Source organism: Sturnus vulgaris, chromosome 3, assembly GCF_052056855.1.
Source record: "Sturnus vulgaris isolate bStuVul1 chromosome 3, bStuVul1.hap1, whole genome shotgun sequence".
In the NCBI taxonomy this organism is placed as follows: domain Eukaryota; kingdom Metazoa; phylum Chordata; class Aves; order Passeriformes; family Sturnidae; genus Sturnus; species Sturnus vulgaris.
In genome coordinates this window covers 67,729,710-67,744,831 of record NC_142245.1, presented here as the reverse complement: position 1 = coordinate 67,744,831, position 15,122 = coordinate 67,729,710, and positions in this window count along the sequence as shown.

Genomic DNA, 15,122 nt, shown 5'->3' with positions numbered 1-15,122 from the left:
TTTCATCCTGTGACACAAAGATTTAGGCTAATTAATGTACTTATGATTATAAAATTATAAAAATCTGTGTTTTACTTATTAAGTAATATATTTTGAACAAAAATAAGATCCAGGAAAAGGCAATTAGAGGCATAGATGTTGTATCATTTTAATTGTTTCAGTACCGATGAAAGCTATCATGAAAGATACTGATATTTGCGCCTTTTTAACAATTGCATTTTTCCTTGTGCTTCTTTCACCCCAATCAGCCATTTTATTTACATTTTGGTAGCACCACTGATAAATAAGGTCATCAAACAGCTGATGACTGAACGACTAATCACCTTTGTATGCCTTGTATTTCCCTGACAATCTCAGGTTGATATTTTAATTTTTACAGACACACGCCCCCTTTTTTATTTTTTTAAAAAAGGAAAACGTTCCTTTCCTTTGCTTAAAAGAATTCTATTAACAATTTTATTACCACAGTTTGGGGCATTTGTGTTTTGGATCAAAGGCTTGCCATCTGTTGTTTGGAAGAGATGCATCTGCATCTTTTTTCTTCTGATGAGCAAAATGGGAAAGAGGAAAACAAAGACGAAAGGTCATTTCCAAGAAGAGTTGTTTAAATGGCCCTTGAACAAAATCTCTGACTTATAAGAATTCCACTGTGTTTGGATTTGCTTTGTTCTAAATTGCAAGTGCTCACACGTATGTCCTGTCTCAGCTGCCAGGTGACTTCAGCCAGTTCAAAGTTGAACTGGCAGTTCCCAGGCACTGTGTTATGTGTGGATCCACAGACAGAGCTCTGGCCCACTTCCTCACTCAGTTCCTGTAGGCACTGAACTTCAATTGCAGCAGTTTGAGGTGATTTTCACATGGATGCAAAAAAAAGTAGTAGCAAGTGCTTGATACAATAGTGACTTAACCATACAGAGACATACTTTTGTTCCTTTTTTCTCAGCACCAGACTGGAAAAAAACAACAGGACAACCAACATCCTTGCTTCAAAAAGAGGATTTAAGAGTTGCACTGAGGTAGCAAAAGGAATAACTGAGGGTCAGAAGCCTAGGAAGGCAGCTGGAATCTCTTGTATGCACTAAGAGGCTGTAGCAGTTTGGCTAAAGAAAATAGGGTAACTGTGAATAGAATGTGTAGGAAGAGACTGCAGAATGAAACCCAGAGAATCTGAGGTAAAAATAGTGTTTTGTGACAATATACAGAAATTGAAACTGGAATCATTATTACACTGGTAACCATTTTAAAACTCTTTTTAAAAATAGATTAAATGTATTGACATACAGAGGTAAACATATCCATTTCTGACCAGGAAACTGGTATGGTGACCTCATAATTAATTAATTAATGGCAAAAGCTCTGAATATTTTAAGCCAGGTAATGGTACATAATGGAGATATTAGCAGTTTTGTAAGTTTTGTTCACCTTTGTCAAAAATCAAAAAAATACAAAAATCTTTTCTCTCCCTTCTCCTTTTTTCTCCTCTTTAACATACTCAAGTCACAGTACCTGAGGATTTTAAATACTAAAAACTAAGAACTTAAAAATTAGGAAACAGTTTATGAGTTACTCTTGACTGCTTCATCTTGAAACAGGATCTTGTCAAAAGTCCCAGACACAGACTGGTTATTTGGTCTTTCTGAAATCACTTTGCTCTACTGAACTCTAGCCAACAAGATATGAAAATCAGGCTGTAAATTTCCCAAATTTATTTTAATTGTTGGTTTGTTTTGATTTCCCCCAGCATGATCTCTGTCTTGTGTGGGTTCACTTTTCTTCAAGCACTACTAGTCTTCACCCAGTAGCTGTTCTTGGCCAATGTTTGACCCCATCTTGGTCTCTCTGGTGAAGATACACATGATGAGAGCTGTGTCACTGCACTAAATTGACAGTAATTCCACCATTTTAGTATCTATTTGTAGATTTTTAATAGGTTCAAAAAAAGAAATTATAGTTGTGAAGTCAGAAGGCAAACTTGACATTTCCTGCCACCTTATTAAAGCTGTGTTCACCCAGAGAGATGTTGGACCATGTTGATATATTCATTATGCAGCCTTGCCATTTCCTTCAGTAATCCCTCATGGTCACTGTCGGCATCAAATGTTGCATAGAGGTCAACAAAAACAAGAAGTGATGTTTATCCATCACTGTCATTAGTATCTTGAGATCTGGGTTCTGGTTTGCATCCAGATTGTGTTGAGGCTTGGACACTTGCTACAGCCTGGTTGTTTCTTCCCCCAACAGTCTATCATTGCCATAAGAATATCACAGAAAATATCAGCAATGTTGTGCTCCTTGTGCTGGGGCTGCTGTCACCGAGTCTCAATACAAGTGACAGTGGCTGGCTTCTGGCTTCTTTCTATCCATTAGCTTCAGGCTGAGAGGCATGGCAGAACTCTGCCCTATACCTGTGACAAAAGAGGAGGGACTTCAGTGAGAAGCAGAAATAGCAACCTGCATCAGAAAATGGCCAGTCATAAAGCTCTACTTTGTGACATCTCAGGGATGTAGTAAAATGAAAATCTGCCCACTGGGCAGCAGATCAATACACAAAAAATATGGCTTTGATTTGTGAGCTGTGTCATTAGTTGTAGACATAGCACCGCAAAGAATCCAGCTTCAGTGTTATAAGAAAAGCTCTATGAGAGGAACATTTCTAATAAAGGTTTTCACTTCAGGGTATCATAGAAATGATGGCCAGTAAAAAGATTATGCCAAAATTTTGGATACAGCAACTAGCAGTATTAGGACTAAATTAGCCATTCTGTTGTTAAAAAAATCTGAAGATACTTGGAAATTTTATAGCTTAAATCTCTTTCTGGAATTTTACTGAGGAAATTGTGCCATCAGTGCAAAGAAACAAGCTTTTCTATTTCTTTAGAAAAAGAAAATTAGGATGGAAGAAAAGATATATAAAAGTATCAGCTGAAAAAAATATGCTTAGTAAAGCATGTTAATGTAAAATATAAGCAAAATTTCAACTTTTTTAAAATGTAGCAGTTAATAATATATGTCAGGAAAAGGCAGTTTAGGAAAATGCCCCATAACTGTTGAAGTTCATTTTGTTGCCTTGAAAAAGCTGGAATGTAAAATAACACACTGTTCTTGTTTGCATGGTTTATTAACTCAGTCAATTTGGGACCACGATGCCCTCATGATAAAGAAAAGCCTTCAAAATCCTTCAAGAAAAATATCTGCCAGCAAAGAAATATTCCAAAATATAGAAAGCGTTTAGCTTCCAGCAGCACCGTAGACTTTTTTTATCTAAGACTCAGGGACCTAGTAAGACAACACATCATGTACTTCAAAATGAATTTTAAGACACACAGCTTTTAGATGGAAATGTAGAAATATGTCTGGGCATCCAAGTTCACTTTAAAGTCCAGAGGTCAGCCAGGTGTCAGGAAATATGATTCACAGCTATGTTGAGACAGACAGCAGGGGGTACAGAAGTCATTGGGACAACCAACACAGCCACAAAGGATCGCATGCTGAACACCTTTATGAAGATTGTTACTGTTTAGGTACTTGAAAACTGGGGCTGATAAATGTTTAATCCAAAGGACACTTCAAGCCATGTTATTTTCTCTATATGAAGCTTTAGCCTAATGTTACTCAGGTCTGAGACTGTCATGAAATTTAGTCAGAGACTGACTTCTTAGATGTCCTGAGCAGAAATCGTGTGGTTGTCCAGAAGAAATCTGAGCAATGGGGTTATTATTCAGATTATTTTAACTCCCAATCTGAGAGGAGATTCTGAGATGGCTGTTTTCACTTCTACAATTTCATTACCTTTTTCAAGAGGAAGGAAGGTTTTTCTTTAAAGAAAATAATAGTATTCTTTAAATCTGTGATCCAAACTGATAAAACACGAGTGCCAAATCATATCACAGATATAAAGCAGATTATTTTTTTGCCATAAAGTGCCAATAGTATGCAAAGGAAGGAATAGAGACAGCTAAATTATGGATATTAATATAATCCATTGGAAAGGAAAGTGGATACTCCACAGGTATTTGCACCATGTGAACTGCTGAATATAAGGGTTTTTCCACTATCTAGGGAATTATTTTTCCTACATTCACCTTCAAATGAAGTGTTTGCAAGCATAAAAGGACAGAAGAAACATGTGATCCCCAGGATTAAAGAATTTGAGACCCCTCTTCTACAATTTTACTCCACAAAATGGTGATGACTACTGAAATTGACACTAGACCTTAATCTATCCCATACTATGTGAAGATTTACATCACCAAGCTAGAGATTAGCCTGTTATCATAAACCCCAATATAAAATTTCTTTATCAGTGAAAGAGATCTTACCTCACAGCTGGCATAGCCAGATGTACACGTGTGGGTATTCATTGTATCGCACCTGGTAGTCAGTAAGTTATGCTTTAGCTATGTTCAAGAGCCATGACTTCATTTAAAAATAAAATAAATGATGCACAGCCAAATTTTACTTCAAACCACATGATTTCATAATTTAGCTCCAAATAGCAAAAGCAGAAAAGTGACTTTTCAAAGATCTTTCAACTGGCAAAGTTCTCCAATATTCAGTTTTTAACTAACCACGTTTCTGCTTTATTTTTACTTTGCAGGATTTTATTTCCAGGGTAAAAAAAATGTTGGATGTTAAAATAAGGGTTAAGTTCACTGATTTGAAAATTGAAGCTTAAAAGTACAACTAAACCGTTTTCTGTTTTTCCATTTTACCAGGAAACCTTATGAGAATGCATAATACAAAGAAGGGAAATTTCCATCTCAAATGTATGGATTGAAGACATTTAAATAACAATACTGCCATTTAGACATTGTCTGAGTGAAAAGAATTTTCAGGCTTTTGCGGTTCATCTTTCACTAGTCAAAATGTAGCTGCTGGCAGTTTGCACGCTGTGTTGCCAGATTAAATGATAATGTTCCTTCAGGTAAGTGCTACATAGGAGAGAAAAATTAAAGCCTTGGAAAGAGATTCCTGTTCCTTCTAGAGTCTTTTTATGGTAGGTTAATGACCAACAAAATGTGCTAGAGAAAAGTCACCAAATCTCGGAGACGAAGGAAACAAATCTTTTAAAGACCTTTTCCACAGCTCTGGCTCAGAGGCCCTAGAGATAGGAGGCTATATCAGGAGAGGGCCACAGCTTATCTCAGCTCATGTCTCATTTGGGGTGGGCACCAGATAGCTATTGCAGCCTGCTAGATTGCAGCAGCCAAGGGCATTAGCGTGCATGTCTGCAAATCGTTTGTTCTGCTCCTAGATCTCTGCTATTCATGGGTCTGGTCGCCGGCGATAGCTGATTACAAAGGTATCTGCTGCTAGGATTCAAAGAAAAGATTCCTCCTGAACTTCTAAGCTTCAAAACCAGTCTTTTTTTTTATTTCTTTCTTTTTGAGCTGAATCAATGGCTTTCATCTTTTGCCGTCCATTCAGCAGCAGGTATTCTAGTCATGACATGCAGATAGAGCCTGGATACATGAACAGTATTCAGCTCTCTTAGAGCACACAACACATTCATACCCTCTCGGGTTCCAATATCCCACAAGACCAAGCTCTTCTTGTCAGATTCCAACATCTCACAAGAGCAGGATCTTCTTGGCAAGCCTGAATACTGTCTGCAACCTAGTCATGGTACAAATGACTGTTCCAGGCATAAAACCCAGTCTGAAATCAGGGAAAGGTCTCTGCTTCTCCTATCTCCAACTCTTGCTTCATGGCATTGACTTTTTTTAATTTTGCAGCAGAGGTACTAAGGAGGTGTGTTCCAGGAGTGCAGGAAACAGAGGGAAAAAGCTAGTGAAGGAAAATACAGGACAAGGCAAAACAGTCCTAAAAGTTCACTGAAAGTCTTTGCCTGAAATGGAAAATCTAAGTAATAATTGTTCACAACATAATGTGAGCTTTAACAGTGCTTCAGTCACTTTACATCTCATGGTAACAACTCCTGGTGATAATATTGTTAGTGAAGAATACCACTCAAAATACTCAGAATGTGACATCTTCCACCTATGAAAATTGTGTCTAAACTGTATGTAACAAATATAAGACATTCTACTGATTTGAACAACTACAAACTTCAGGATGAACTTTTGCAAGATGAAGTTGAAAAATGAAGATAAGGAAGCAAAGTGACTACATTCAAAATATTCTTCATTCCCCAGTAACATTTTTTATCACATTTAAAATGAGGACAAAGTCTATTTTCAGCAGTCACACAGAGATATGCCTACCTCAGCTTGCATAAAGGTGAAAGGGAAAGCAGAATTTTACTGTCCTAAGAATGCCTGAGGGCATAAAAAGATTCTGGATTACAAAGTTCTAAACTCTCTGCAATGGATCAATGGTACACTACTATCTTCATTTATCTAACAAATACGAAGTAGTCAGCTTGGTAAGTTGTGTTTGCTCCAGCTAATACAGATGGGTTGTATCTCATAACATATTTTAAATTATTAACTACAAACAGAGACATTATATAGCAATTTAAAAGCAAGAAAACAAAAATATAAAAACACCATTATTTTGCATACATTGCTATAATAATGGTCAACATCTGCCAGTATAACAGCTTCAGATAAATTTAAATATACACGCATATTTCCTGGTTTAAACTATGTTGTATAAATATTCAAACCAGGCCAGACCAGAAGTAGTCTAAAATGAGTTATTTATCACTCTTTTCAGATTAATCTGCTTAGACTATCATGCTTTAAAACTTAATATGTGATGTACACTTGTTATAGGAGAAAGGACATTGAGAAGAAAGACAAAAATGCAGCTGCAATTTTATATATCAGCTTGGATCTACTTTACTTACTGTTTGAAAGAAAGAAAAAGCCATTACTTTTGTGAATACTGGGATACTACCAAGATTGGTTTTCCATTCAAATAAGAAACAGTGTTTTGCTAATGTGAAGCAAAGAAACTGCATGCCGCAATGCATAAAATGAAAGTACCTATTAAGCCAAATTAAATTGCCTGCCTGAATGGGTTGATGCTGCTGTTTTTTTACAGGACTGAAAGATATATTAGAAATCTCCCAGACGGAAAATGCATGAGATTTGAATTTTCTCTTTTCAAAACAACAGATATTACCTTCTACTGTAAATTCGTTGCTAAGACTTTGATTTTGTTCTCAAATATAGGTGTAAAAATGTGCTTGTGGTACTTCTACCCAAAAGTCTAGAAGTTACATGGTTTATTACAAATTATCCAGTGACTTAAAATAACATGATGATGTTCTACAAGACAATATATGGTGCATGATAATCAGTTTGAAAACTCTGGGGCTAGATACAAGCATCCAGCTTTATGCTTGATGTGGGCAACAGAATGGGTTTTTTAACTGTGGCTGTATTTATTGATCTAATAAAAAGCTTTTGAGCTGGTAGCCCTTGAGATGATGAGCATGAATTCAAATATTTCCTATTATTTTCATAATTTCTTACAGAATTATGCACAGCTGGTGGCAAAACAGGTTATTATGAGTTATTGCTTACAAAAATGGGCATAGCCAATACAGAATTTGGGTTTATTTAGCTTCTCTGAGCAGATAGAATCATTTCAGTTTACATTCCTACTCACTGACAATAATAATTTTGTATTAGAATTTGGGTTTTTTTACCTTGATGTTCTCTGTAAATGCTTAAATAGATGTATTGAAGGTAGTATTCCATTTTTTCACCACTATCACCACTTTTCTCTATTAGACTTTGGAAACCATGGTCCTTTTATTTTCAGTCAGATTTCCATACAGTTAATCTTCTAAATAAATACATATTGCTATTCATTTGACATTAAAATGGATATTTTGAAATTCTGCATCATATACTGCTACGATCACTTATACTTAGAAGTGTCATGCTTCTAAATGAAGCATGTCCCTGTACACTTATTCTGTGGTTTACCTGCAGTTTACAGCAAAGATAATCTCTGTTCATGTCTTTTTAGATCCCATGTGGCCATAGCAGCTGAAATGAACAATGTAATTTCCACAATAGATCTCCTTCACACTAAATGGCAGTCCAGAAGGTCTAGATGCTGTAGATTGAACAATAAAATTTGTTGTTAATACATACCTCTTGCTGCCTGGAACTCAAAATACACAGGCTTTTATAGAATTTCAGGATAATGGAAAGTGCCTACGATTGATTTATTCTACATATCACAGTCTGTGAAATTTTTGTACATGGGGTAGAAATGTGTTACATTTTAAAAGCATTTTTTCTATATAATTATCATTGTGTTTTATAACACCATTGATAAGCATTACCTTTCCCTAGAAACTGCTTAGGAATTCTGAGATAGCTTTTCTGCTTGCCATACATTATTTTAGTATTTGCTTTTTTGCAGAACTATTTGTACATGGCAATTTTATAACAAATAAAACTGCTTTCACATCTGGTTGGGAATTTTTTGTTGAGCTGGTTTGTGTTTGGGGTTTATTTGGGTTTTTTTCTTTTGAGGTTATCCAGGTCCATTGTGTATTGTGTTTGATTTCCTCTTTAAAAATCTTATTCTGTTTGCTTTTCAAAAAACAGAAAGATGAGACAAAAATTCCTCTTCTTTTGATTTAAACAAAAATAGTATAATTATTTTTCCTTAAATAAATTTCATTAAATATTCTCTTTTCACAACAAACTGCAGCATTTAATAGGTTTTTTTAGATTTAGCCTGTACATGCATGGTTCTGAAATGCGTTTAAGTGTCAAAGTTTAATGGACTGATAGTGCATAGGGGAATTTGTGCTTGTGTGCGTGTGTGTGTGTGTGTGTGTTTGCAGCTTGGACTTTGATGTAATGAAGACCTCTTTTCTTTGTTATAAACTGGATATAGCCAGTCACATCTCAGAGGTCTCATAATCTTAGAGGTCTTTTTCACCTAATTGATACTGGGATTCTGTGATTCTAAGAGTAAAAATGCCACCACAATCTGAAGTTTTTATAAACTAAAACTGAATTTAGTTATCAATAAGTTAAATAAGATTATTTAACTAAATTTTCTACCTGAAAACAGTGCTGAGTACCTAAACTCCTTTTGAAAATACTGCTTATGGAGTTATTTTCCCCAGTAATATCCTAAAAGTGCAAACTAATCACAACTGGTCATCTACTTTTGGTGCATGTGTATCATGTTTATAAATTCATATGTTGACTATTAATATGTCTGTACATAAGTTAAGTTGTGTATTCTACATGTATGCACACATGAGAACACACATTCGGTATAGATAAAAATCACGTTTCTTACATTTGCAGATAAATGAGATATATCTGAAGTAAAAAAGCAAGAAACCTTTTCTATTGTCATAGGCCTTTATTTCCCTTTACGACAAATGTTTTCTACCTTTCTCTGCATATAGAAGAATTCCATCGAAACAACACAAATAAACAAAGAGTTGAGCTTTGTGATATGCCTTTAGAAATAATCTGAAGTCCAGTAGAGGTATAACTACCATATTGCTCCTGAATTTTTTTGTACTTCTCACACTATATTTTTTATTCTTTCCAGACAGACAACCCTGCAGACAGACTGCTGCTTGGGTCTTTGTTTCATACAGTGCATCCACACTTGCTATTACCTTAGTAGCATCAGTGGAGATATGGTTGCAGCATATCCAGAAATACCTTGGATAGCTCCAAGGGAAGTACTAGGAATAACAGCTGCAGCACATTCCCAGAATAGACTGCTCATGTTATTCCATGGGGAAGTTATCCTGGATCAAAGGTACTGAACAGAATCTAGTGGTTATTGTCTACATCATGCACTGTAGATCATCCTGCCTCCTAAGCCAATGTATCTGTACTGCTTCCTGCTTCACATGGGGACTCCATCGTCCCCTACTCTACATGGTTTAGACTTGGTTCACATGGGGCTAGTGTGCAATAGGTATTTCCTTTCAAGATGATATAAAAGTTTATGTAAACTGTTGTTACTTGGGTTTAGCTTCTTGGACTTCAAAAGGAGCCACAGGCATTACCTTGGCCAAAAATTTGTTGTCCCTTACTCCTGTTACCATTATGAACACATCTGGCTTGAAAATAAAATAGATTTCACACAATCTTTATCAGAACCAGAATAATAAATCTGAAAGAAGACAGTGAGACTCGAGTTCCAGCAGCATTCAGCCAAAGTTCCCAGTCTTTAGTCTTTGGTTCCAGCTATTCATTCCTGCTTTTGACAGCAAACACAAACCTTGGCTGAAGGCACTGAAAGATTTGTTCATCAACTGTTTTCACTTTAATGGACTGGTTACAGGAAGAGGTAAATAGACTGACCCAAACAAGCACTGAATTTCAGATTTCAAGTAAATACTTCTTTTACTTTCTTAATGCAGAACCTGCAAGTAGTGCATTAAGCAAGAGTCCACTCATTGATAACATCACAATCTTTACAGTTACCCTTTATTTGACACAAGTGACCTTAAATTATCTACCCATATTTTCCTTTTGAAAGCTGATATGAAAATAGAAGGATTTAGAAGTGCATTCTGTTGGTACTTCTTTGTCTCATCATTAAAAAATGAAGTTGTAAATCAAATAGTGCATGGATTTCCCTTTTGGCACATTTATCCCCTACAGGTCATTACAATGTGTGGGCAGAAAGTGTCATACTTCAAAGCTATTGTTTTGGTAGTGAAATTACAATTTTATGTCTGAATAGACCCATATTTGATTAAATATTTATCATTTATAATTGTTTTTCCACCATAAAAATATAAATTATTTGACAGTGAAAAAAGTCTGTTCTTTAAGTTAAGAATGATAAGAGTTCTTTTGGTATAGTTTCCCAAGAAAAATACACAGTGCACCCTGCACTAACACTAACATGGGGCTATTCTTATATAAGCCTTGGTTATTTTGATCCATACACTTCTTAAAATGAAAGAAACATCACAAATTATCTTAAAAAAATCAAGAAACACAAACTTGTGGCAGCTACTGTATGAAAAGAGATCACTGATCCATATGGTTGCTTAAGAAAAATAGACAAAATAATATGATACATTCCACAAAGTACAAAATACCAGCCATGGAGAAAGACAGTGAAATGAACAAATTCCTGTTTTCCTCTCTGGTAGTTGTCTTATTCCCTGAAGTGTAACATTTGATTGCCCTCCTCTTTACATGGATAATTATAATGTTATTATTAGTTATAAAATTATCCAGCCATTCTGAAAAATTCATCTATAGCTTCTGCCTTTCCCATTTCATTTTGGCCATGCATATCAAAGGCTGAAGTCACACCAGGCAAAGGAAGAAACGCTTGCTTCTGCATATTTCCACGCCCATTTTCTCTGATGTTTCTCTGGTCTTCAGAAAAGCACTAGAAAAAGAAAATCTTCTGGGCAGAATTCAATCCGTCATCAGTATATTTCTAGCACATATTCTTAATATGTCCCCTCCTTGCCTCCTTATGTCACAAAACTATGTTCAGTCTGGATGCTTTGGATGATGCAGGGGATCTAAAATTGCTCTGGCAAATGTGTGTTTATACAATTGAATTCCACATTTGGTTGCCTGAAGACTGAAAAATCAAAAAATTAAAAAATATTCTTCTTTTGTTTAGCCATCTAATTGCTATCAGCATAGTCCAAGACAGCATAGTATAAAAAGGAAATATAAATTTTTATGCAGTATATTCAGTCTATATTCAGGAAGTTTCATATTCACTTAGGATGGAGAATTTGCACTAAAATATCTCGTACTTACGTACTTTATTTGTCTTATTGTGAACTTCCTCCTCTCTTGTCATCACACCAGAAAAAAATGTGTTACAAGGAGCATCTGAAAGGTACTGTGGGGAGGTCATCTGCCCTTGGAAGAACAGTGCCAGATGGAAGCATGCAATGGCAGCAGCCTTGCCACTGTCACAGTTTCACCAATCCCTAACCAAAAATTATGAGTACCAATATCATTTCTGCAAGAGAAAAGAAAAAGGCAAAACAGGTTGTAAAGGTTTGTCTTGGTCATAATAGCACTGATGCATACCCTGCAGCAAAAAATAGTATGCCACCTATCTAAAATGATGTTACTCCAATTTAAGGTAATTCTCCCCCAAGAACCACCTATCCTACTGCAGCTACTCATTTTATATATAAAAAAAAAATTTCTTTATCTCCATACCTGTCCCTTTATTTACTATATGTAAACTAAAAAATTAGGAGACTGAGGGGAAACATTTTGGTGTGTAAATCAAAGTTGGTGTGACACAGTGCAGAGTTTGATTTGCTACTCAATGTGAAATATATAAATCTATACTTTGGCCCTCCATCTTTCCTCTAGTGTTAGGAAATTCAGGTTCCTGAAATATATGTTTTTAATACATCCATTTTAACAGACCAATACTTTAAATGAACGTAAAATACCAGAAATTATGGAAAATCATAAAGTATCTTGAGATCAAAAACGTCAAAAGTATAACCAAATTTCATTTTTCTTGAACTGCAAATGTCTGACATTGACGAAGTAAAAATATTTGCCAAAGAATTTCCATTAATGCTTCAGTTGCTCCTTGTAAGCAGCTGATACTTAATCTTCAGTTGCCTAGGATATCTTATTTTGCCTTTGACAAGAATTATTTTTCTAGGTACTCAACAAGTAAGGAAGAAGCAAATTTCTGACAGGATAATAAAAATTGCTATTCAGAAGAGGGCTGTTCAATATTTGTTAGTTTTGACCTGTTTTGAAACACAAAGCTAAGCTTTAAGAATGTATTTTTCTACATCTAAAAAAAGATTAAAAATTCATTCTTCCTTAGCACAGCAGTAAAAAGAGTACTTACAGCTAAGTATTTTCTTCAGTTCACTGAAATAAACAAAAATTACTTTCCAAAATTTCAGTAAATCCTCAAGCACTATGAAAACTGATAGCTTTTCATTGTCTGATGAATTTAATCAAGGGAAAGACACACTAAGGTTTGTGTTATTTTAATGGAATATAGTGTGTATGTCAATGTGTAATGAGAAACAAATGACATTACACAGCTTGCTAATGCACCACTGCAGTAGGAGGCAGTGCAGTACAGCTGCATTCCAGCAAAGCAGTGTTTGAGGTTATTCAGGCAGCACTTGCTCAGACATGCAGCTCATTGACCAGATCACAACCAGGGTCCAGCCGACCTTGCTTGGAGGCAGTTTAGGCAGCTGGAAATGACACCAATGTGAGCAGCAAAATGTAGCTTTAAATACCACTAAAAAGTAGCTTTTAGAGGTATGTTGCTCAGCAAGAGGTCTTCTTGTATTTCTCTCATGTTTTAGAAAGAATTCCCAGTCACAGATGCACTTTGGGAATAGTTCATTAAACTGATGAAAGAGATGAACTACATTAGCACATTGTTCCTCAACAGCTTAATTTAAGACACTGTAATCACCGGAGAGAAAATAACACATGATATGTACTTGAATATGACCTGTATTCAATAGCGTGTGTTTAACACAACCTTCAGAAAGCCTCAGAAACCTTCAGGAGAATATTTCAGCTCTGCCTCTGCACTTGTATGTCACAAGTTTCTGCAGACAGTTCTGTTTTTTTCTCTTAACATGCTTATGGGATGAATCTCTGACAGATAGGTGTAATCTGCTCATTAGATTATGGATCCTGGCTCCCCAGGGGTAGTTTCAAATTCACATGGTGCTCTTAATATTCTTTCATCTGATTGTGGACCCATGATTTACTTCTGATTATTACTAGTGATTTACATGATTTATTGTACCAGCCAGGGAGGTTCATGGTATTGTTTATTTCACCAACATAAAAAAAAAAAAAATGTGTCCTAAAAAACATATTCCTCATTCACTCATTGGTGATCATGAGGTATGAGTAATAGTAATTTTTAGGAATATGTAATTCTTCTTTTTACAAATTTTACCACAGGAGAAAGAATCTGATCCCCAAGAAGAGATACAGAATTTGCTTGGAAACAGCAGTCTCAGCAAACACTTTCATTTTTGGACTCACAAGGTGAAGAGCACTCTAATCAACCAACTACCCAAGACATACTCAACTCTAAGGACACAAATAATAGCACATATTTAGGAGTAAGAGAAGAGATGAGGCAAACTCATTTGTTACCTAAAAATCTCAACATCTGAGAAATCTGAGGGAAGTGTTAGGACTTATAGATCTCAAAGAGAAAAATAACCATAGTGTTTGAGGGGAAAAAAATCTAAGAAATTCCTTCTTATTTTGATGTCTTTGTTTTTTCCACAGACTTGATCCATTACTGATGAAAATTAACGGATGGGAAACAAAAATTAATGTCCTCATTCTTTCCTAATATTGTTCTACCTGTTAAAGTCCAAATTCTCAAAAAAGCAGGGCTAAAAAAAGTGTTAAGGTCTGCAAGAGTCCATGTTTTCATTCTTCACAAAAATGCTGAGATCTGCTAAATCTCAGGTCGCACAGAATGGAGATGCTATCAGTAAAACTACATTTAGCATTTGTGTTAGTCCAGAGGCAGAAGCAGAAATTAAAGCATGTCATCAAGGACAGTTAAATTTGCATGAACTAACCATTAAAGCAAAGAATGCATTCAAAGGGAATTATTTTTATGTGCCTTTCAGAACGATGCCAGTGCACAGCAGTTTTTTTTTATTAAATTGCCAAAGCCATTCTGAGGATATTTTGCAACAGTTAAATCTAGAAATTAAGATTTTAAGACTTGGTTAAGTTGTGCTAGGAAAAAAGACTCGGGAATTTTATATTAGAAAAGTATTTTGGCTTCGGAAATTGGATTGCATGAAAAATTGAATAACTGTCTGTGTTTGTATGACCAAATTTGCTGGCATTTATGGAAACTGCAAATGTGTAATCAAAAAGGTAGTAAAGCCACTTTGTAAGAAAAGTAATCTCTAAATAAGTATTGAGGCTATCTTTCCAGTAAATACTTTTAGAATGTTTTAGCTACGTTATTACTGTTTAATCTGATAACACAATCAACAGGAATCCATATGTGACATTGATAATTTTCCATATTCATTTCTGAAATAATTCCAAAGCATTATTTTATGTTAGTTAAACATTAAAATATCCACAACCCCTTTTTAAAATATTTCTGATTAGAGAAACTGATAACAAAATGCATATCACATACAATTTGAGATCTAGCTTTCAGTCCTGAGTCTACAA